General features: G+C 39.6%; 1 protein-coding gene across 1 annotated transcript in view; it reads right to left on the bottom strand.

Annotated features, from left to right (window-relative positions):
- The window catches only part of atp2b2 (ATPase plasma membrane Ca2+ transporting 2), a 298,344-nt gene extending 282,870 nt beyond the window's left edge, over window positions 1–15,474 (bottom strand). Inside the window, exon 1 of the mRNA XM_067430946.1 lies at window positions 15,330–15,474. The gene's annotated coding sequence lies outside the window, so the exon portion shown is untranslated. The remainder of the gene's footprint in view (window positions 1–15,329) is intronic.
- Window positions 15,475–24,212: the final 8,738 nt, after the last annotated feature.

A 24,212-nucleotide genomic window follows, 5' to 3' on the forward strand; every position in this document is an offset into this window, starting at 1 on the left:
GTGTTTGCGGGCAGTCGTCCGTGAGGGGCTGTCCGCGGTTTTACTTTCGTTTTGTTTATTTATGTTGAATAAATGTTGTTGAAAGTTCGCCGGTTCCCGCCTCCTTCCTTCCCATGAACGAACGTTATTACAGCATAGTTTAACTGTATGGTAACTGTAGTGGTTATACAAATGGTGATCAATACACCAATAAAAACGATGGATATTTTCGTAAGGGTATGTATACAATATGAGCAAAAAAGTTACTATGCAAAAGGACAGTTTAAATCCCTACATTAAAATGATGTTGAAGAAAAATAAAAACAAACTCATTGTTAGCAAGAAGAGCACACACACACACACACACACACACACACACACACACACTCATGTTGGTCTATGTGGTTTACAGGGACTCTCCATAGGCGTAATATTTTTTATATATATGTACAAACCGTGTTTTCTACCCCCTTATACTGCCCCTGCCCCTAACCTACCCATCACTCACACACACACACACACTGCCCCTGCCCCTAAACCTACCCATCACAGGAAACATTCTGCATTTTTACTTTCTCAAAAAAAAACATCATTTAGTATGTTTTTAAAGCTATTTGAAATATGAGGACATTTGATGTCCTCATAAACCACATTTATAGTGTAATACCCATGTAGTTACACACATTTGTGTCCTCATAAACCAAATAAACAGGCACACACACACACACACACACACACACACACACACACCTGTTTCTGTTTATTAATATTTCTTTATCCTGTAAATAGGCTATAAGAAACGTCTTCATTTATATTCACTTACACAGTTATTTCTTTACAGTCACTACTCTCATGAAACAGCTGAATTACATGTTTACTTTTAAACCTAAATGTATCATCCTAAAGCAGATATTTCAGCTAAATGAATGTTTTTGCGCTGAATGTCTCCTTCTCGACTGCGTTCTGTCTGACGCGCCACACCGCCGCCGCTCATTAATTTGAAGTTTAACACAGACTGTCAGGACACGCTTTCATGTTAAATGGAAGAGAATTAGTGTTATTTACAGATGAGGATATACTCACTGTTCTCTATGTAGATCAGTGGATATAACCTATAAAATGAGGACGCAAACGCATCTGCTAAAGCTCATAACGGTGTGTGTTAAACGCTAATGCATTCGCATGTTCTGAGATCATGTGCCTTTCCTTCATCAGCTCGCTCTGTTTACTCTATTTCTAGATGCATTTTGTCCATTGAAATGTGTTATTTAGTGCCGTCTTTTGGCACGACTGGTGGAAGCTTTCCGTGCACAGAGAGCAGACCCGACTAATCGATAATGAGAATCGATAATGATTTTCATGATCAATTATTATCGCTTTTATTGTTGCAGCCCTACATGTCATGTTTCTAGGGTGGCCCTAAAGGGACAAACTTCTTTACAGAGCACTAGTCACTCTCAAGCGGCAACCTCCCGCAATCTCTCTTGAAGCCAATACTGAAGTAATGTAAACTGCAATTCCTCAACTGGCCACTAGAGCGGCTCCAGAAGGAGCAGAATCTCATTGAGCCACGTGGTAAAATTCCCAACTTTAAAGCAGAAGAAAAACATGTTTACAGCCTGGTACAAATTGTGGTTTTACTCTATATGGCTAATTTCGAACTTCATGACGACTGTGAGGGTGGTGAATTTTTCAATAACTCATTCGTTTACGTTATATAAAGCCTACAAGTTCTGCATAATTAAGGGCGTGGTTACTTTGAGTGACAGGGGGATAGACATTTATCCGCCGCCTCTAGTCATTGCTTCATCTAAGCTCCGCCCACATCCCGCCTTTTTGTCCATTTTCTGTTATCCGGGAGTGACACGCCATGATGCGCTCACAAGATGGCGACGCCCAGCTCGCCCCTACTTTAAGCTTCAGAAGGGCTTATTGCAATGCTATGGGTGACGTCACGGACACTACAGCCATATTTTTTTACAGTCTATGGTCACTCTCTGCTGTCTCAGATGAACACATCTTTGTCCTGTGCTGGCCACCTTAGATTCTCTATGTGCTTCGAAAGGGAGGGGTAGGCGGTGCAATTCACAACCTCACCACTAGATCACGCAAAAATCTACACACTGCACCTTTAAAGTAAGCCTTCAGCATTGCATTTCCTAGTGTTGTAGTCAAGACCACCTAAACCGAGACCGAGTCAAGACCAAGACCAGACCAGCACTCCTTAAATTCACCTAAAAGGTCCATATCTACTGTCTGTGCAATGACTTATATTTAATTAATAAATATAATTAGAATAGTAAGACGCTAAAGCGCTGTTACCAATCAAACCACTGACGATAAAATATATTTTATAGAAGTTGCATCTGAATTGGAAAATTACACCTTCTAAATAATGTTAAGATTAATTTAACATTAACGTAATTTTACATTTACAGGATCATTAATTCAACCGATTTGTTCAAAGCAGCCGATTCATTTAATAACGAAACATTGCCGAAAAATCAAAGAAACAGTTACAAAATTGTCTTTTATTAGTAACTTCTTGTTTATTAAACGTTTGTATGAATAAATATAATTTGCAATCACGCTTATATTCATGAAAACAGCTCTCTTGCTCTTGTGATATTGCATAATTATATTCTTTGTTATATTAAAAAAAAACTACATCTCAGAATTTATTTGCCATTTATATAAATTTTGGACATTTTTGAGACAATGCTGCTTTGCTTTTGAACATTAATGATGTTAAATCAGACAATGCACCAGCAATTTAGTGATATCCAGCAGTTGCGGTCTCGAGATAAAATCCTGAGTCCTCTAAGTCCGAGACCAAGACAAGACCGAGACCTTCAAAAAAGGTCTTTAGACCGGTCTCGAGAACTACAACACCAGCATCTCCTGATGTGGCTGTAGATTCGCACTGGCCCATCCTGAACCTCTTTCCCATGAACACACACTCCCTTCCTCTCAGTAATGGAGCGTTAGTGGGCTACACCGTCGCGGACTCCTGTCGCCTCTCGATATTAAGTCTCAGCGGGCCTCTGAAGTCAATAACAAACTGCAAAAAATGCATTTTTGTCTTGTTTCTAGTCCAAACATCTAAAAATTCTTAAATCAAGAAGTATTTACTAGACAAGCAAAAGTAATTGTCTTGTTTTGGGGGATAATAACTCAAAATGAAGAGAATTTTTGCTTAAAATAAACATGAATTAATAATAATACTTTTTTTCTCACCCCATTGGCAGATTATTTATCTTATTTTAAGCAAAAACTCTCTTCATTTTGAGTTATTTTTTCCCAAAACAAGACAATAATTTGTACTTGTCTAGTAAATGTTTCTTAATGTAAGAAGTTTTAGAAATTTTGACTAGAAACAAGACAAAAATACTAAGTAAGAAAAGCATTTTTTGCAGTGCTGCCCAAAAAAAGGGCTGTTTGGAGAGAAACGAGACAAATAAGAGAAAGTGGGCCGGTGTTCACACTGAAAACTTCCAGCGTCGTCTTCAATATCTCAAGGCGGTGATGCTCCGGACAGCCGGAACCGGCAGTCGCTTTGGCTACTTCTGCTCGACGACATCTGGACACTTCTGTACAAACAAACTCCCATCTAACTTTGACTATTCATCAGATGCAGATGTCTCAGGAACGACTCATTATAACAGAGTCCAACCACCTGCTCCATCAGTACCGGCCCTCAGATGCTCATTTAATTAGCCGGAATCAAACGCTCCCCATGCAGCACCAAACACTTTCATACATCACAGGAGGAAACACTGCTGAGAAAGAGCGTCAGATTTCAGGCCATCGATCCTGTAGTGGAGATAAACTCTAGAGATGCACCGATGCTAGAGTCATTTCACTCAGTTGTATTGTATCTTTAAAGAAACCTTTTGATGTTCACATGTTTTCAGTGCTATAGCTTGCAGAAAACCCCCGCACTGCCGCTTATACAGCGTCACATTTAAAGGCACAATATGTACAATTTTTAGATTAAAATATCCAAAACCCACTAGAACAATGTTATGTATTTTGTTGACTTGTGTACTTGCTTTATCCCAACAGTGTTTAAATCCAGAGGAATAAGCCATTTTAACCAGGACACGGACCGTGTCAGTGCGTTGCCGGTCAGTGAGGTCTTATCCGAACTACCCTCGATTTCCAGTTTTATTTTGTAGAAACCATAGAAATACCAAAGACGCTATAATATACTACGTGTTTTATTATACAGGTGAGCAACTGTTTGGATACATTCATCAGCAGAAAACGAATCATTGTTATGTACCCTGTTAAAAAAAACTGCATATGCTGGTTAGGTATGTTTTGAAACATGGCAGCTGGTTTGAGCTGGTCCTTAGTTAGCTATGAGCTGGTTTAAACTGGTCCTAAGTTAGCTATGAGCTGGTTTAAACTGGTTTAAATGGTCCTTAGTTGGTCATGAGCTGGTTTAAACTGGTCTTTAGATGGTCATGAGCTGGTTTAAACTGGTCCTTAGTTAGCTATGAGCTGGTTTAAACTGGTCCTTAGTTAGCTATGAGCTGGTTTAAACTGGTTTAAATGGTCCTTAGTTGGTCATGAGCTGGTTTAAACTGGTCTTTAGATGGTCATGAGCTGGTTTAAACTGGTTTAAATGGTCCTTAGTTGGTCAAGAGCTGGTTTAAATGGTCCTTAGTTGGTCATGAGCTGGTTTAAACTGGTCCTTAGTTGGTCATGAGCTGGTTTAAACTGGTCTTTAGATGGTCATGAGCTGGTTTAAACTGGCCCTTAGTTGGTCATGAGCTGGTTTAAACTGGTCCTTAGCTGGTCATGAGCTGGTTTAAACTCGTCTTTAGATGGTCATGAGCTGGTTTAAACTGGTCTTTAGATGGTCATGAGCTGGTTTAAACTGGTCCTTAGTTGGTCATGAGCTGGTTTAAACTGGTCCTTAGTTGGCCATGAGCTGGTTTAAACTGGTCCTTAGTTGGTCAAGAGCTGGTTTAAACTGGTCCTTAGTTGGCCATGAGCTGGTTTAAACTGGTCCTTAGTTGGCCATGAGCTGGTTTAAACTGGTCCTTAGTTGGCCATGAGCTGGTTTAAACTGGTCCTTAGTTGGTCATGAGCTGGTTTAAACTGGTCCTTAGTTGGTCATGAGCTGGTTTTAACTGGTCCTTAGTTGGCCATGAGCTGGTTTAAACTGCTCCTTAGTTGGTCATGAGCTGGTTTATACTGGTCCTTAGTTGGTCATGAGCTGGTTTAAACTGGTCCTTAGTTGGTCATGAGCTGGTTTTAACTGGTCCTTAGTTGGTCATGAGCTGGTTTAAACTGGTCCTTAGTTGGTCATGAGCTGGTTTATACTGGTCCTTAGTTGGTCATGAGCTGGTTTAAACTGGTCTTTAGATGGTCATGAGCTGGTTTAAACTGGCCCTTAGTTGGTCATGAGCTGGTTTAAACTGGCCCTTAGTTGGTCATGAGCTGGTTTAAACTGGTCTTTAGATGGTCATGAGCTGGTTTAAACTGGTCTTTAGATGGTCATGAGCTGGTTTAAACTGGTCCTTAGTTGGTCTTGAGCTGGTTTTAACTGGTCCTTAGTTGGTCATGAGCTGGTTTAAACTGGTCTTTAGATGGTCATGAGCTGGTTTAAACTGGTCCTTAGTTGGTCTTGAGCTGGTTTTAACTGGTCCTTAGTTGGTCATGAGCTGGTTTAAACTGGTCCTTAGTTGGTCATGAGCTGGTTTATACTGGTCCTTAGTTGGCCATGAGCTGGTTTAAACTGGTCCTTAGTTGGCCATGAGCTGGTTTAAACTGGTCCTTAGTTGGCCATGAGCTGGTTTAAACTGGTCCTTAGTTGGTCATGAGCTGGTTTAAACTGGTCCTTAGTTGGTCATGAGCTGGTTTTAACTGGTCCTTAGTTGGCCATGAGCTGGTTTAAACTGCTCCTTAGTTGGTCATGAGCTGGTTTATACTGGTCCTTAGTTGGTCATGAGCTGGTTTAAACTGGTCTTTAGATGGTCATGAGCTGGTTTAAACTGGTCTTTAGATGGTCATGAGCTGGTTTTAACTGGTCCTTATGGTTATGAGCTTTGAATTTATTTATGTTTATATAATTAATTATACATATTTTAAGTATAAACATTTACACTTTTAATAAATTGTTAAATTTAAAGAATTTTCTTTTCTTCTTTTTTTTATAATAAAAAGTAATTCTTTAAATGTCATCCATTGTTGTTTAAGTATCGATTTGGCACCGGTATCAAAGTTGCGTTTATTTTGGTGAACCTGGCAACCCTGGCTTGAATACGGGTGATTCATAGGTTTAAATAGAGCCTGCTTTAACACTGCTATTTTAAATGTTACTTTCGACAGCCCTAAATTCAAGTCATTTTCTTCACACACACGGTATGAGTTGCAGTCTGGCTCTTTTGATTGACAGGATACAATCGGCCCTGATCGTCACCTGTAAGTTAAACACTAGCCAAAAGTGCTGTCGAAGTAGGAAGCTCCCTATAAATTAAATTAAATGCTGACTAGGCAGCTCAAAGGTTTTGACATATGAATGCTCAAATCGTGCTTATGTTGCCCAGAAATGCTGACGAAGACAGCTTACAACGTTTTGTGATTCTAACATTCCAACATGATAGCTAAAATACAGACACAGCTCTTACGAACCTCTCTCAGTCTCCTCTAAGGGTTTATGATTTAGGAAGCATGCAAATATCATGTTATGATAAGCTTCAGTCATAACAGTTGCATGAAAACTATGAGCTCTAAGTTTCACGTCACAGGAGTTACTGTAGTCTGAATGCGCTCTTTATTCTGTATCCATGACTAAAACATCAACAACCTTTATTTCTATAACACGTTTAAAAACAACATAAGCTGACCAAAGTGCTTTACACTCTCAACGTTACTAATCAAACATTGACAAAACACACAGTACAGGAAAGAGAGTCGATGAATATTCTCCATCTCTTCCAATATGTGGGAGTCTGAAGAAAGACATAGTATGACTTTTCTTTACAATTTTCTTTTTTTACAAGACTAAAGACATTATTTAACTATATCAAATCTATAAAGGTCATGAATACAAATAGGCCACAGTGCAAGCATGTCTCTGCCAACAGAAGATCCATGATTTTCAACCAAAGTGTGCACAAAGACTTTGGTCTAAATAACTAAATCAATGAGAGGAAGATGATGGGCTTTTTGAAAGCAAGCGCCGCTCGTTCGGCCCCTGATGGAGCGAGGGAATGGACTGAAGGGAAATCTTTCTGAGAAACAAATCAATACGTATAATTGCAATATCTCCCTTGCTAATATTGTTTGGCAGTTTTTAATTAGAAGTCAATTCAACAACCAGACCATTTCAAGAATAAAGTAAGCCATTACCAGCAAGATGGATGGATGGATGGATGGATGGATGGATGGATGGATGGATGGATGGATGGAATATTGGACGGACGGACGGACGGACGGACGGACGGACAGACAGACAGACAGACAGACAGACAGATAGATAGATAGATCGATCGATCTGCTTACTTCTCATAAGGCTTGTTTTACTGCTTTTCCCCTATTGTGCCTGCAGGTGGCACTGCCAATTGTTATTATAGTTGTTGTGTTCTTTAAAATAAATCCAGAAGAAGTAAAGTATTCCTGAATGTTCAGCTGTGTTATTCTAGCGTGGTTTAAACCCAAGTGTTTACTACATGCTATGATAGTGAGAGAACATGTCTGTGTTCTGTTTACACCCACACCATCTTCAAGTAGCAATCCTTTACACGAGCTTCGGGTGCTCCGTCAACAACAAAACAAGCCAATCTCACGCAGACAAAATATCAGGAATAAGCTGTACATGTTTGAGCCGGAGTCAGCACAGACGAGAGACTCAGGAAGAGCTCGACACTTTCACACCGAACGCTTAGTGGATCATTTATGTAGTGCTAGTTGTAGTGGAGTAACATTGACTCGACTAGCATGTGCCGTCAAATTGTTGTATCAATGCTTGTGTGGGAACGTAACACGTACATCACTCGATGATACAACGCATAATAAATGTGTGTTTATGAATGACACAGACGGTGGGTGTTTGCAGGATCAAACTAACGCCACAGCTCTAGTCTCTGTGAATACAGTCAGAGACGATGCTAACTTTAGCCATATTAGCCGTACAGCGTTCAGCTCATTCAGAAGGACATCTGCAAACATTCACAGAATATGAAGAGCCATCCTCACGCGTTCTGATGTGACGTTAGAGCCGAAGCGTTGGCATTCCCTTACGAAAGGAAAATATATTTACCAATATATTATTTTGAAATATATTATAATATATTGTAAATACATGGAATAATATATTAATGGTATTATACAGTATATTATATATTCCTGTAATATATTGCAAAATATACAAATGATTGCCGCTTTCATATATTGTAATATATTGGAGAATATAAATATTAAATCCCATATATATGTGAATATATTGACTAATGTATTACATGATATTTTCCAATATACTGCAATATATTTTTGTTTCGTTAGGGTTGACCCGTCCTTCAGAAACAACACAGCAAAAAATGCTTTTCTTACTTAGTATTTTTGTCTTGTTTCTAGTCCAAACATCTAAAACAAGAAGTATTTACTAGACCAGTAAAAAATATTGTCTTGTTTTGGGAAAAAATAACTCAAAATGAAGAGAGTTTTTGCTTAAAATAAGCTAAATAATCTGCCAATGGGATGAAAAAAATAATCTTAACACAACATTATTTTACTCACCCCATTGGCAGATTATTTATCTTATTTTAAGCAAAAACTCTCTTCATTTTGAGTTATTTTTAGCCCAAAACAAGACAATATTTTTTACTTGTCTAGTAAATGTTTCTTAATGTAAGAATTTTTCGATATTTTGACTAGAAACAAGACAAAAATACTAAGAAAAGCATTTTTTGCAGTGAACTCTTTCGCAAATCCAGCTTTGTACTGATTCTCGTTGTTGTAGCAGTCATGCGTAAAATGATTTGTGCAAACATTTTACTGTCATTCTTCGGCACATTTCCTTCATAAATGAACTTTCCCCACGGTGTCGTCAGTGGCTCTGATGCCGGAGTCTATGACACTCCTGTGTTCACTGGTTCATCAGGACATTAGTGATGTCTGAGGCACACACATTGTAATTGGCAAAAAAAATAAAAATTTACTCCGTCGCTTTACTGAAAAAGAGACAAACATTAGCCAATAATCTTTATAAAGGTTCATTTCTTTCAAGAGTAGGAGTAGGGAAGTCAACGCAGTCATCAGTGCCAGCATCGAGTGTGAACTGAAGCCATCACAGAAGTCACAACCTCGTATACCCTTAGCGTCAAAACAATCCCTCTCAGTAGTTTTCCACAGATGGTAAGAGTGTTAAACACAGCACATGGCAGACACATATTAGCTCCTGTATGAATACAAACACACTCGAAATAATCAATATTCTTCATCACCACAACATACTCGAGCGCTGATGCAGCGAGGAAACAGAAATGGCGTCTCTGTGCTTCTCACTCAGGGGCGTGTCTATGCTAAAGAGCCAATCAGAAACAGTCATGGGCGGGGCTTCCCTACTCTTACGCAGGAGTGGAGGGAAATATGAAAGCGTGTTATGAGAGATTGATAATGATTGATGGGGATTATGAAAAAAATATTGGGTGGATTTGACCATTTTAGGCTGGTTGTTTACACACACTGTGGACACACATCTTTAACATTAGGCTGTCGTTTCAGACCACATCATTGCTGTTAGAGCCGCTCTTCCCACAACAGCTCGCTGAAACACAACTACACCAGGGCTCGACATTAACGCTTGTCTGCTTGTCCGGGACAAGTGGATTTTTTGAAGGGACAAGTGAAAAAGAATTTTACTTGTCTGACAGACAAGAGCCTGAAAACAAAAAATAACTAGCGAACCACCAAAATGCAAGAATGATTGTTCATTAATTTAGTGTAAGTGGCGATCGATAGTGGTGCATAATAATATATAATGAACTGACGATAATAAGGTCGCGCTGATGACACTCGTGCAGCGTCTCGAGGAGAAATTACAACACAAGAGCGTTTAAGCTGTTTCCTGAATACCATCACGACTGAAAATGACACTGCTTTCATAAGACGGCTTCATAAACAATTAATTAACATTCACTTACATTTACATTCACTTAAAGTCACTTACATTTTAGATGCAATATTGAGTGCTTTTGTTCGATTTCAGCAGCGAAAATCGTTCACACACAGCAGAACTGTAACGCGTCTCACAGCAACAAGTGTGTTACTGAACGATTCAGTGTTTGAATGAATCGTTTGAATGAACGACTCAATGACTCGCTCATTAAGACTCACCTGCTGCCACCTACTGGAGGTTTAGTTTCACGTTTAAACATACTTTCCCACATTTCTTATGTGTCTATTCAAAACTACAAATCTCAAAACATTAATTAATGCAGTTGTAATTTTTCAGTGTAAATTATTTAATTTTATTGTTAACAGCCCTTATACTGTCTTAATTTAATTTAATTTAATTTAATTTAATTTAATTTAATTTAATTTAATTTAATTTAATTTAATTTAATTTAATTTAATGATCAAATTTAACAATATAAAATTAAACCTGAAGCATAGCCTATATTTAATAAGATTAGGGGGGAAATGCCTTTTATAAAAGGTAAAAATATCACAATGATTCAATAAAAACATTAAAAAATAAAAATTCACAAATATGCAGATTTAAATATGTCAAAGCTGATTGAGCACTGGTGAGAATATTGCTTCAGAATAAATTATAGTTACAACACACACACACACGCAAAATTTAAAAAAAAATATATTGTATATATATATATATATAGTTATATATATATATATATAACTTTTTTTCCGGACAAGCAAGTGTTTTACTCAGACAAGTGAATGAACATGCTTAATGTCGAGCCCTGTACACTCTAAAGAATGCTGGGTTAAAAACAACTTAAGTTGTGGACAAACCAAGATATTGGGTTGTTTGAATGGGTCCATTCACTGGGTTCAAACAACCCAATTTCTGGGTTTGTCCATTTTCAACCCAATTTGGGTTGTTTTTAACCCAGCATTTTTTTAGAGTGTAACCCCAGAGAACTCAGAACGTCCAGAAGTTTTTAATGTTGTGCATTTCTGTTTAAACTGTGCGTGCGACCGGTACAATGAAGAGCTTTACTGCATTATTAATTAACTCAACCAAACGCATCCTATATGAATTACAATCACATGTGCATACACTCTAAAAAATGCTGGGTTAAAAACAACCCAAGTTGGCTTGCAAAATGGACAAACCCAGCGTTTGGGTTAAATGTTTGCTTAAAACAACCCAATTGCTGGGTTAACTGGGCTTGCCGTGGAGGTGTGGATGTGCTCTTTCCTCAGCAAACGCACTAAAGCACACTATTCTTTTACAATCGTGTTCTCATTATAATTTTGTGTGGCCTATCCCACAGATTTGACGTTGCTCTGAACTGTATTTTCCTTTTCGATGTGATTCCAATCATGTTTCAAGCCATTTATAACCATCATGGCAGACAGTGAGCATCTGAAGTGTCTGAGCTGAAATAATCCATTATTTATTGGCTTGAATTTTTAACATCAATAACATCAAACAATTGTATTTATCGGCTGATAACACTATGTTGGCCAATATATCATGCATCTCATGGTTAACAAAGTGACAGCAAGCCTGAGGTCAGGTGAGTGCGTGTCTTTTTTTCCCTCTTTTTTTAAAAATCGGATGACTCAGATATTTAAAACAATCGTCAAATAGTCTTTTGTCATATTTATAGATTTTACTTGTTTTATGATTTTATGTTGAAACTATAAAATATTAAATAAAGGCTTTCATGTTTAATGTAATGCTAATATACCAAAGTACGCCTTCAAAAGTGCACTGCTAACACATGAGCAAAATCAGCCGGATTGCTGGAAGACAGTAAAGAGTGAATCCCCTGAAACAAGCATGCTCGGTGTGCTGCGTACTGATCGTGCATTTCAATGATTTCTGCTCTGATCAGATTTGGCTACATGGCACAAAGGAACAGCTGAACGACTCTCTTGATAATATTAAATATAACCTCAGCAGAACATTGTACTGTACTGCCAATAAAGACAAAGCAATGCACTAAAAGGACGCGTTCATAATGTCAGATGAAGACATGGTGCACTATAAAAATAAGCACTGCATGCATCAATACTGATATGTACAAACACTATATTGCCAAAAGTATTGGGCCGCCCCTCCAAATCAGTTCAGGTGTCACAGTTCGCAGGAGTCACCAACTTTCTGCAGAGTCAACAGCTCCAGACCTCCAGACTTCTGTGGCCTTCAGATGAGCTCAAGAACAGCGTAGAGAGCTTCATGGAATGGGTTTCCATGGCCGAGCAGCTCATCCAAGCCTTACATCACCAAGAGCAATGCAAAGCGTGGGATGCAGTGGAGTAAAGCAGCCGCCACTGGACTCTAGAGCAGTGAGACGTGTTCTCTGAGCGACCAATCACGCTTCAGTCTGACAATCCCATGGACGAGTCTGGGTTTGGCGGTCGCCAGGAGAACAGGACTTGCCTGACTGCATTGTGCCAAGTGTAAAGTTTGGTGGAGGGGGGGTTATGCTGTGGGGTTGTTTTTCAGGAGTTGGGCTTTACTCCTTCGTTCCAGTGAAAGGAACTCTTAATGCTTCAGCATACCAAGACATTTTGAACAATTTCGTGCTCCCAACTTTGTGGGATCAGTTTGGGGACGGCCCCTTCCTGTCCCAGCATGATTGCGCTCCAGTGCACAAAGCATCGGTCCATAAAGACATGGATGAGGAGTTTGGTGTGGAGGAACTTGACTGGCCTGCACAGAGTCCTGAGCTCAACCCAAGTCACAAAACTTTTGGCAATATAGTTTATTTTTTTATTTTTTTGCCCATTCAGATCCACATTTAGTCAACCTAAAGAATGCCAAACCCTAGTATAGAAATCCTAATGCCATGGATGTTTCGACATGTACAGAGAATTTTTAATGGCGTGCAAATGTCAAACGAGGCAATCTCTCAGCCCGGCCCCGGGTGCGAAGGCCCTTTCATCGCTGCTTGCAGCTTTAATCGGACATTATAACTCACAATTGTACGTTTACATTTAGATTTATGCATTTGGCAGACGCTTTTATCCAAAGCGACTTAAATTGCATTCAAGGTACACATTTTACATTTTATATCGCAATTCTCTGATAAAAAGTCTGAATTAACTGAACAAATGACATGGATCACCAGACAGTTCAGATTCAAGGCTTTTTTTTTATGTAGCAATTTGTATAAATTCAGTCGTTTTGTCTTGTAGAGTATGGAAACATCTATTATGAGAAATATTGGATATATCGTGTATATATAATATCGTACTCAGGACAGTACTAAATACAAGTAACATGCACTTTTTAAGATCCCAGACCCATCTTATTTTGTTAAAATTATTAAAATGTTGCATATTCTGTATGAAACTCTTGAGCAGAAATGTATTTTATAAGATGCTTTTGCACTGTTAATATTAATCACCGTTACAGTTCACATTAATGTTTAAATATAATAAATTACATTTAAATTGAAACTAATCTCTTTGGTAATCTGAAATACTTTTCAGGTGTAACTGACATTTGATTACCACCCATTTAAAACGTTACAGTAATGAAATACAATTCTCGAATTTTATATTTGAAATAGCTAACTAAGTTGAAAGTGTTTCACACTCCCCATCCACACACTATACAATCCACACTAACTGCCATCACACTCCCTAATAATGTCTTCAGCAAAACCGAACTGCAATCATTCATGACAAAGCAAAAAGGGAAAGGTTGAAATATCCAATAATTTCCATCGACTACAGAGATGAACGGTAGAGGACGGCTCCAGCAGCACCAGGGTCATGGGTTCAGGAAAGGCATGAGCTGATGTTGATGAACACTTTTTATTGGTTAAGAACGACTGCCAATTAAAATCAATTACGAATTAAACTTGGACATTAAAAATGCATAAAATACGTTAATAAAACTTCAGACATATCCAGACCTGACATTTATGAAAATAATCCTGAGAGCTCAGTTGAAGCTTTCTTCCTCTCTCTCTCTCTCTCTCTCTCTCTCTCTCTCTCTCTCTCTCTCTCTCTCTCTCTCTCTCTCTCTCTCTGTGTGTGTTCTGTGTGTGTGTGTGTGTGTGTGTGTGTCTCTCTCTCTCTCTCTCTGTGTGTGTGTGTTCTGTGTGTGTGTGTGTGTGTGTGTGTGTGTGTGTGTGTGTGTGTGTGTGTGTGTGTGTGTGTGTGTGTGTGTGTGTGTGTGTGTGTGTGTGTGTGTGTGTGTGTGTGTGTGTGCTTGTTTTTGTGACATATCAGGACAAAAATGTGTATAATAACATGTGTATGACACAGGTATTACAGAAAATGGTGACATATCAGGACATTACCCCATGTCCCCACTTTTCAAAATGCTTATAAATCACACAGGAGGAGTTTTTTTGAAAAAGTAAAAATGCAGAATGTTTCCTGTGATGGGTAGGTTTAGGGATAGGGGCAGTGTAAGGGGATAGACAATACGGTTTGTACAGTATAAAACCCATTATGCCTATGGAATGTCCCCACAATTCACAAAAACAAACATGTGTGTGTCTCTCTCTCTCTGTGTCTGTGTGTGTGTGTGTGTGTGTGCGTGCGTGCGTGTTAGTCCTTCTCTCTCTCTCTCTCTCTCTCTCTCTCTCTCTCTCTCTCTCTCTCTCTCTCTCTCTCTCTCTCTCTCCTGTAGTATTGTGCAGAAGCACTTCTAGAGAATACTTGCACTTGTGTAACTGCTTTAGCGACTGCTTTTAAACTTAAATGTCACCTTTCAGCATATTCCAGCTCAATGACCTTCGTGCAGTATAAAAACACCTTGCTGTATATTTCACAATGGCATCTAAACAAAATGCACCAATAACTCAACCAGTCAAGCGCTCATCATAAGAAGTGCACGTTTTACACAAGTCAATGCATTTGACATATCAGAGCCAGCCTGATTATAATCATTTCTGTGAGGTCTGATTTTGCTGTGAAACATCCGTAATGCAACGCGGTTCTCGTTTCCACAACTAATAAACACACAATACTATACAGACACGATATAGTGCGGCTCTTCTGCAGATATTTCAACGTCTTAATGATTATATGCTCATTTAATTCCAGCCGTCTGAAGCTGATATTTACCCCGCGTTCCTCGGATGTGCATCTCCTCTAATTGTCCCCAATCTGCTCTCAGATCATCACCGTCTCGTCAGTGCTGTCAACAATACATGAGAAGTAAAGCCGTGTAAACTTACCTCGTTTGGTCCTCTGGCGTGTGTTTAGAGCTCCAGTGCATTGAGTTTGCAGGAGATCCGGGGGCTTTGAGTAGATTGAACTGACTGAGATTTTTCCATTACGTCTCTTATGTGTTACCCCGAGGGGAAGAGCGGCTCTCACTGCACATGGAGAAGTTTTCATTCATTCACACACACACACACACACACACACACACACACACACACACACACACACACACACACACACACACACACACACACACACACACACACACACACACACACACACACACACACACAAATGCCTTTCATCTGTGAGAAGCCGAGTGAATTACACCCTCACCCTCCGACAGAAGAAGTCCGGTGTCCTAAAAACTACACGCTTAACACGTTATGATATTTACAGGAGGATTTCCATGTTTACAATAAACATTCTAGTGAACTTTTCTTCTATTGTAGTGAAACGCTTTTCGAACAAGAACAGATGTAGGGGCGGGGCTTGATTTTGTCTGTGGGGAATTGATTGGATGGTTGGAATCATTGGTTAATAACGGTGATTCAACATTTATTTTGCATTGAAATTTCAATATCAACCATAATGATATGGAAGCCCGCCACTAAGTAAAAAAATAAAAAAGAGTAGTAATTGATAATTGCCTAATTATCTCAGAACTCTGACTTTTTTTCTCACAATGGCGTGATATAAAGTCACAATTCTGATTGAGAGAAAAAAGTCCAAATTCTGAGATAAAAAGTTGCAATTACTCTTTATTTTTTTATTTAGTGGCGGAAACAGGCTTCCATATAATGATGATTCAGATGGAAAATCAATATTTATTCAATGTTGGCCTGCTGTCTGGGTTAATTGTAGTTTTCTATTGGTGGATCTGATGTGAGTGACAGGTTACCCCGCCCTCATCATCAGAGACAAGATTAGATCAGAGAAGGAAGTTATCAAAGACTATAGATATAGAAAGACGGTTCACTAAAGCTGCGGTTACACTAGACTTTGAGCATGCAAAATCTCTTTGGACGCGGCAACGGTCGTGATATGACGGTACACTCCAGTGGTTCAACTTTAATGTTATGAAGTGACGAGAATACTTTATGCATAAAAACGACTTTATTCAATAATTTTGTCAGTTTACGCTGAACAGCACCGGCTGCCGTAGATCTCGAAAGCGCTGAACTTTTATTGAATAAAGGTGCTATTTTTGTTTGTCTTTGCACACAAAATATTCTCATGGCTTCATAACATTAAGGTTGAACACAAGGCCGTCTGAACCATTGAATATGGCTGGGACAAGACTCACCCCCATTTTAAGACCAGTGATATTGGACTCACTCACTTTTACCGTCTCTAATTCAGCACATGTCTGTTCCCCTAACTGATAAACACTTATTACACATTAGACGCTTTATTTTCACTTGTTTAATGGAAAATCAATGCCTTTCTGATCTGATATGTGATGGGGAAAGGGAGTAGAGCGAGTTTGGCAAAACGCAGATTTGAACCTCGGGTCGATTCCCATTAAAACTTGATGCCATGCGTCTTATCCCTACACTATTGTTGCTGCAAATCTTTTCTCCATAGTTTTTATCTGGCCCAACCAGACGTTCAGTAAACAAGATAATATATTTGTAACGAATGTAAATGGCGTCTACTCCAGTAAAATATTTCTGAGTGAGGACCCACCCACATTTTTTTTTTTAGCTTCCGAGACCCATGGTTGGACGACTTGAGTCACATGATCCATTTTAACAATGTCTTCCTTTCTGGACCTTGAAAATGGAGGGGTCAGAGAGCTCTCGTATTGCATCTGAAATATCTACATCTGTGTTCTGAAGATGAACGGATTTGGACATGATGGTGAGGAATTAATGTTAGAATTGACATTTTTAGGTGAGCTAACCCTTTAATACACAGGGTTGCCAACTTTTAAGTTCAGGTTGGAGTGAGATTTTTTTGGGGGTGGGGGGGGGGGTTGTGCGTGATGCTTTTGATCTTGATTCAGTATAGTATATATACTATACATAATAAGAAAAAATATGTTTGTTTTAGCACTAGTTTAAACATTTCTTGGGTCAAATTATATGTGCCATTCCTTAATATTCACTTGTGAGTGCTTATATAAGTATCATTATTCATTAAAAATATTAGGATGCAAGTTATTCACGTTTTGAAATTTCACATTTAAAGAAATCTAGTGTTTGATCATCATATCTAAATATTTATTAGAATGCAAAGACTGCAATACTTTTTTGAGCAACTAGATTAGATACATGGATATTTATTAAAGAGCTATAAGGCACCTACTGGTTAATGGCATTACAAATAAACTTTTTTTTTTTGCCACAAAATGACTGTATTTGTCCTCTTTGAATTGGAATTCTCTATTTTAACATTAATTACTAAACATATTGTAATATAAATATTAGAAGAAATATATACAAATATTAGAAGAAAAATATTTTAAGTGGTCATTTATTTACAATAGCCTAATTGTTGCACAAATAGTATTTAGTACCAAAAGATCTCCTCAAAATATTCAATAAATATAATTTAATGAGTATGAGTGTGACCAATTAGTAAGGAATACCTGAGGGCTAAATACAAGAATAGCATTAATGTTAACAATGTTGCATCTCTATCCCTCTCCATAATAAAACGATCCTGTAAATATGGCTGACTTAATAATCAATACACACTAACACTATGCTGTACTGTTTACCAAAACTTGCAGCAAATATCTATATGGTGAAACTGTTGTGTATCCGCTTAAGCCATTTAAATTCATTGGCACAGCGCTGGAAGTATTGAGCGCTCATGGGCCACGTGACCAGGGCGCACCGCAGGGAGACGAGAGCTTTTCAACGCCTCTGGCTTTAACATTATGCCACATTAGCGCCAAAACGCTATTTATTGTTTGAATTTCATTAAAACACATTTAAAAAAAAATAAAGCTTATAGCTTTGTTTAATATCAAAAGCAGGTTTGGCAATTTGGCGTGAGATTGAGTTGGGCGGAGTGAGAGCTGAGACAGAGCCTGCAAAGCGTGACGGCCGTTTCACACCGCAAGCGTGAGCGGCGCGTGAGCAGCACGTATTTTTTTCGGCGCCCATGTTAATCAATGAGTGCATTCACACCGGGTACAGGAGCAGCGCGTGAGCGTCAAGCAGGAGCGTCGCGTGAGCAGCAGTGAAGCGGGGGTTTCGGCTGCGAGCCTATTTTTGCTGCGCTGCTGACGCTCAATTAAAGTGAAAGCATACTTTTAAAGGACAAAATAAATATGATTTCACACAAAAAGTGCCTAAAATGCACACAGGAAGCACGTGTAGTGTATTTGAACAATAACTGGAGTATGTCAGAAAAGAAAACGAAGAATAAAAAAAAATCTGTGGAAGATTTTTAGCAATTTAAACTTGTTTTGATTATTCACTTTGGGTGAGAGTATGGTTATGATTATAAAAAATAAAGTAAACTAGCCAGAAAATATAACAAACTTTCGTTTAGTTTAGTATTTAATATTCAGACAGGTAAAGGCTCTCGGTCTGCAGCTGCAGTCACGGTGTAAAGCGAAAGCACACTTTTGATGTACAAAATAAATATAATATCACAAAAGCGCTCAAAATGCACACAGGAAGCACATGTGGTGTGTTTTAACAATAACTGGAGTATGTAATTAAAGAAAACAAAGAATAAAAATCATCTGTAGAAGATTTACCCATTTAAACTTGTTTTAATTATTCAGTTTGGGTGAAAGTATTATAAAAAGTAAAGTAAACTAGCCAGAAAATATAATAATTTATTTTAGTTTAGTATTTAATACTCAGACAGAAATAGGCTCTATCATTGTGGGAGCCGGTGCTGTGACGCTGCACCAACGCTTCCAGTGTGAATACTCTCGCGCCTCTGCAGCTGCAGTCACGGTGTAGTTACGCTGAAGTGCTGCTCACGCGCTGCTCACGCTTGCGGTGTGAAACAGGCTTGAGTCTCACGCCAGATGCGTGAAAGTTGGCAAATGAACTTCAGGTTGATGTCTGGATGTGAGTGAACAATAACTAACTCTAGCTCTTCATTGTCATTGCGTGAATTCCTTCGAAGGGACAAGAACATCCGACATACTGAACAATCAGTACAATAACAACAATATAATCAGTTGTATGCAGCGTAATATAAAGGAGTTAATGAGCAGATCGAGGTCTGTGCCTCAATCCGTCATGGAATGCGGTCACATTTGGCTGTGGAGGAATTAAAGCAGCCGTTATTTCTGGAGGTGAAGCAGGTGTTAATCTACAGCTCGGCCTGTTCCTCATACAGCCTCAGTAATCCTGAGAAACACTTCAGTGTGTGTGTGTGTGTGTGTGTGACGGCGGCTGATCCAGCAGAGACTCGTTCTAAACAATGGCCTCGTACAGCCAAATATGCCTAATTGGCATTAAATGACCAATTCAACAGCTCGTTTATGAATGTAAAAGCTCGGCTGAGTGTCACAGATCAGAGTGCAGATAAATGGAGTTATCTCCCAATAGAAGGAAATGATTCTGAAAGGAAACGAATCGCCATTCCAGTTCTACTTCCAGCTGAACATTGGTTTGTAATTCATTTACATAATGCCCACCTCTGGTCGTGATTGGCTGAACAGTGTCTCTTTGCCCTGCCCTCACACACTGCAGCTGTATCTGAGACTGGAAGAGTTTGGTTCGTGTTGTTCATGTGGAGAAGACTAGCCTGATGTGGTCATACTCAGCTCTAGTCAGAATATGAGTCTGATGCTCCATTGGGCTGTGATTATGGGGCGTTTCAATCCAACCAGGAAAGACCTGGATTGGACAGACCGACAACCAATCAGAGCAACGAAGCGACATTGTCAAATGTCATCGACATTGTCAGAGTTCAACTGCCCTGTGTTGCCAAGTCCGCGTTTTTTCAACGGGTTGTTTTCTATGTCGGCATGTTGAAGCGACTATTATGTGATATATAGACCCATGAGTGCGAATGTTAGCAGCAACCTTGCCAAAATAACACACATTTTACCCCCAAACGCCATTTTTTTCCCGGAGAACCCCCCGAGAAGCTATTGTTTTGGGATTTTGTTGTAAAAACTTGGCAACCCTGACTGAACGTGCGTTGGAATAAACGATCTTTGCCGGTGTTGTAAAAAAATACAAGAATTTAATGATACACAGAGCACTTACCAAACATGATCATCCTTTCTGAGAGAAATGGGAAAGGTGATGCAGATACAAACAAGCTCTCCGTTTAGGATTTGAACAAACTCAACCCAAGCGCCTTTGATGACGTGATGATTACGTTACTGTTGATCATCTGTCCGTCATCGGCTAAAGCCCGCCCTGATGATCTCATTGGTCAGTTTCTGTTGATCATCTGTCCGTCATCGTCTAAAGTCCGCCCTGATGATCTCATTGGTCAGTTTCTGTTGATCATCTGTCCGTCATCGGCTAAAGCCCGCCCTGATGATCTCATTGGTCAGTTACTGTTGATCATCTGTCCGTCATCGGCTAAAGCCCGCCCTGATGATCTCATTGGTCAGTTTCTGTTGATCATCTGTCCGTCATCGTCTAAAGTCCGCCCTGATGATCTCATTGGTCAGTTTCTGTTGATCATCTGTCCGTCATCGGCTAAAGCCCGCCCTGATGATCTCATTGGTCAGTTTCTGTTGATCATCTGTCCGTCTTGGGCTAAAGCCCGCCCTGATGATCTCATTGGTCAGTTTCTGTTGATCATCTGTCCATCATCGGCTAAAGCCCGCCCTGATGATCTCATTGGTCAGTTTCTGTTGATCATCTGTCCGTCATCGGCTAAAGCCCGCCCTGATGATCTCATTGGTCAGTTACTGTTGATCATCTGTCCGTCATCGTCTAAAGCCCGCCCTGATGATCTCATTGGTCAGTTTCTGTTGATCATCTGTCCGTCATCGTCTAAAGCCCGCCCTGATGATCTCATTGGTCAGTTTCTGTTGATCATCTGTCCGTCATCGGCTAAAGCCCGCCCTGATGATCTCATTGGTCAGTTACTGTTGATCATCTGTCCGTCATCGTCTAAAGCCCGCCCTGATGATCTCATTGGTCAGTTTCTGTTGATCATCTGTCCGTCATCGGCTAAAGCCCGCCCTGATGATCTCATTGGTCAGTTTCTGTTGATCATCTGTCCGTCATCGGCTAAAGCCCGCCCTGATGATCTCATTGGTCAGTTTCTGTTGATCATCTGTCCGTCATCGGCTAAAGCCCGCCCTGATGATCTCATTGGTCAGTTTCTGTTGATCATCTGTCCGTCATCGTCTAAAGCCCGCCCTGATGATCTCATTGGTCAGTTTCTGTTGATCATCTGTCCATCATCGGCTTAAGCTCGCCCTGATGATCTCATTGGTCAGTTTCTGTTGATCATCTGTCCGTCATCGGCTAAAGCCCGCCCTGATGATCTCATTGGTCAGTCTCTGTTGATCATCTGTCCGTCATCGTCTAAAGCCCGCCCTGATGATCTCATTGGTCAGTTTCTGTTGATCATCTGTCCATCATCGGCTTAAGCTCGCCCTGATGATCTCATTGATTCGAACAGTTTCTGTTCGGGGATAATCCCTCCTCTATGGATCAAGGCCAGACCGAACCGCCCGACCTGAAAATGTTGTGGGCGGGGCTAAATTCATCTGGCATCCAGGCTAGGAGAAGACGCAACGCACATCCACTTTGATGAGATCGATGCGGTCAAACCCACGCCATCATTACTGTTCGTATCACTGAGTGTCAAGAGCTGAGATTCAGATATGATAATGAGCGTTTTCTAACTTCTGAAAATAATTTCTATGAAAGTTAAGCTTGTAAAGGCATGAACTGAAGCGCGCCAGACTGAACTGGCGTTGTGAATGTATGCCGTGAGTGTAGTCGCGATTACCTCAGCTCTCATCACGAGAGCTCATCAGCTCATTTATCTCACTCCTGCAGTCAGTGCTCAGTGCTGTGAGACTCGCGCGGCGACTCACTCATTATATTGAACACACACGTTCAGTTTTTAATTGTAGCGTCTTCTCAAACTCAGTCACAGTAATCCAGTAGCGGCGGCTTTGGGAATGGCCTCACAGGGCAGCGAAGCATTCTGGGAATTGTAGTCTTTCATCCCCATGAGACAAAAATACATTTTCTGTCTTTTCTCAGTCTAGAAGGCACCAAATTCAAAAATAATTTCACATTTCTACTACATTAATGACCCAGTTTAAATACAGATTCATCTTCCCAGCGCTGAAGTAACCCTTTAACTAACATGAGGTTTTTTTAAATCAAGGACCACAATGGAAACAAGTTAATGCAACTTTATTGTGTTATCCTTGACGGGAAGATTGTAACACTGTATTGCTACTTTTTGTGTCAAACTCAAACTCAATAGGGGAGCTTTAAAACATTTGGCAGCTGCCTAAACCTTAAAGAGTTACTTCAGCGATTAGCATATGGCTTTGTATCAGTAGAAACCCTGGAGTATATTCAAATGATTGTGCTTCAGTAATCCAGTAGTGGTGGCTGTGGGAGTGGCCTCGTAGAGCAGCAAAGCATTCTGGGAATTGTAGTCTTTCATCCCCATGAGACAAAAATATGTTTTTTGTTTTTTCTCAGTCTAGAAAGCACTAAATTAAAAAAAATATTTCCACATTTCTACTACATTAATGACCCAGTTTAAATACAGATTCATCTTCCCAGCGCTGAAGTACTCATTTAATATGCATTAAAAAGACTTTAAAAAGATGTCCTTAAATTTCCAGACTTGGGCAAGTTTTCAGATGCACATTCAGAGACTGGGTCATTTTTGAGGCCAGTGTTTTGCAACTAATCTAAGAATGTGCTTTACTCCATTGACTTCCATTGGTGGAGCATTTGTTCTGGATTCAGCATAAGGCCAGCAGTATCGTGATACATTACTAAACTTACAGCGGAAATCACTCCAGAGAAATTCTGTCATCATTTACTCAACCTTCTGTTGTTCCAAACCTATGAGTTTCTCTGAACACAAAAGAAGATATTTTGAAGAATGTTGGTGTCCAAACAGCTGATGCGTTCCATGGCATTTTATTCCATTCTATATTCTATGGAAGTCAATCAGACCCATCAACATATTCATCAAAATCTCTTCCTTTAAAACCCTGTGGTGCTCTTCGGTCATTTCGCTTTAGATTTGTTTCTGCATCAGAATGGTATGAAACTTGAGCCCCGTTTCCACCAAAATTACCCGGAACAATTTGTACCAGGAACTTTTTTACAGGAACTTTTCTCCCCCCCAGACCTGCAGCTGTCTGCGTTTCGACCGCGATAAAGTTCCGAGAAGATTAGGCAAATTAGTCCGGTGATGTAGGACTGCACGCGACTGCTCCTCCAAGCCAGTGACGGACAAGGGCTGTCACTTTTTATTCGATATTCGAATATGCATTCGAAGATGACGTGAAATATCGAACTAAATAAACTATCCGGTTTTTAAAGTGCCATGTAGCGCAATTTTTTTTTTTTTTTTACTGTCGGTGCGTTTACATAGAGCACTGTAATCAGTTTAAAAGTCCAATCTGAAGGAAAATGCTCCATATAAACACCTCAATCGTAATAAAAATGCCCAAACTGAATGAAATTGTAATCGTTTTGAGATGGGTGGATAAATCTTTTCATGAATCGATCAAACGAAACATTTCACCATGTAAATGACCTGACCGGATTACTTTTGAGTGTGCGTCCTTATGTGACAACAGCGCGCGCCCCACTGAAGAGCACACGTCGCGCTCATGCACCAAGCATGACAAGAGAGGAAAATACATTTTTCTGAGGGATAATCTTTTTATTTCATAAGAAGTTATGAAGATAATGTTGGCATAATGACACTGTCCCTAAGCCTATGTAAGCAAACAA

Source organism: Pseudorasbora parva, chromosome 22, assembly GCF_024679245.1.
Source record: "Pseudorasbora parva isolate DD20220531a chromosome 22, ASM2467924v1, whole genome shotgun sequence".
In the NCBI taxonomy this organism is placed as follows: Eukaryota; Metazoa; Chordata; class Actinopteri; order Cypriniformes; family Gobionidae; genus Pseudorasbora; species Pseudorasbora parva.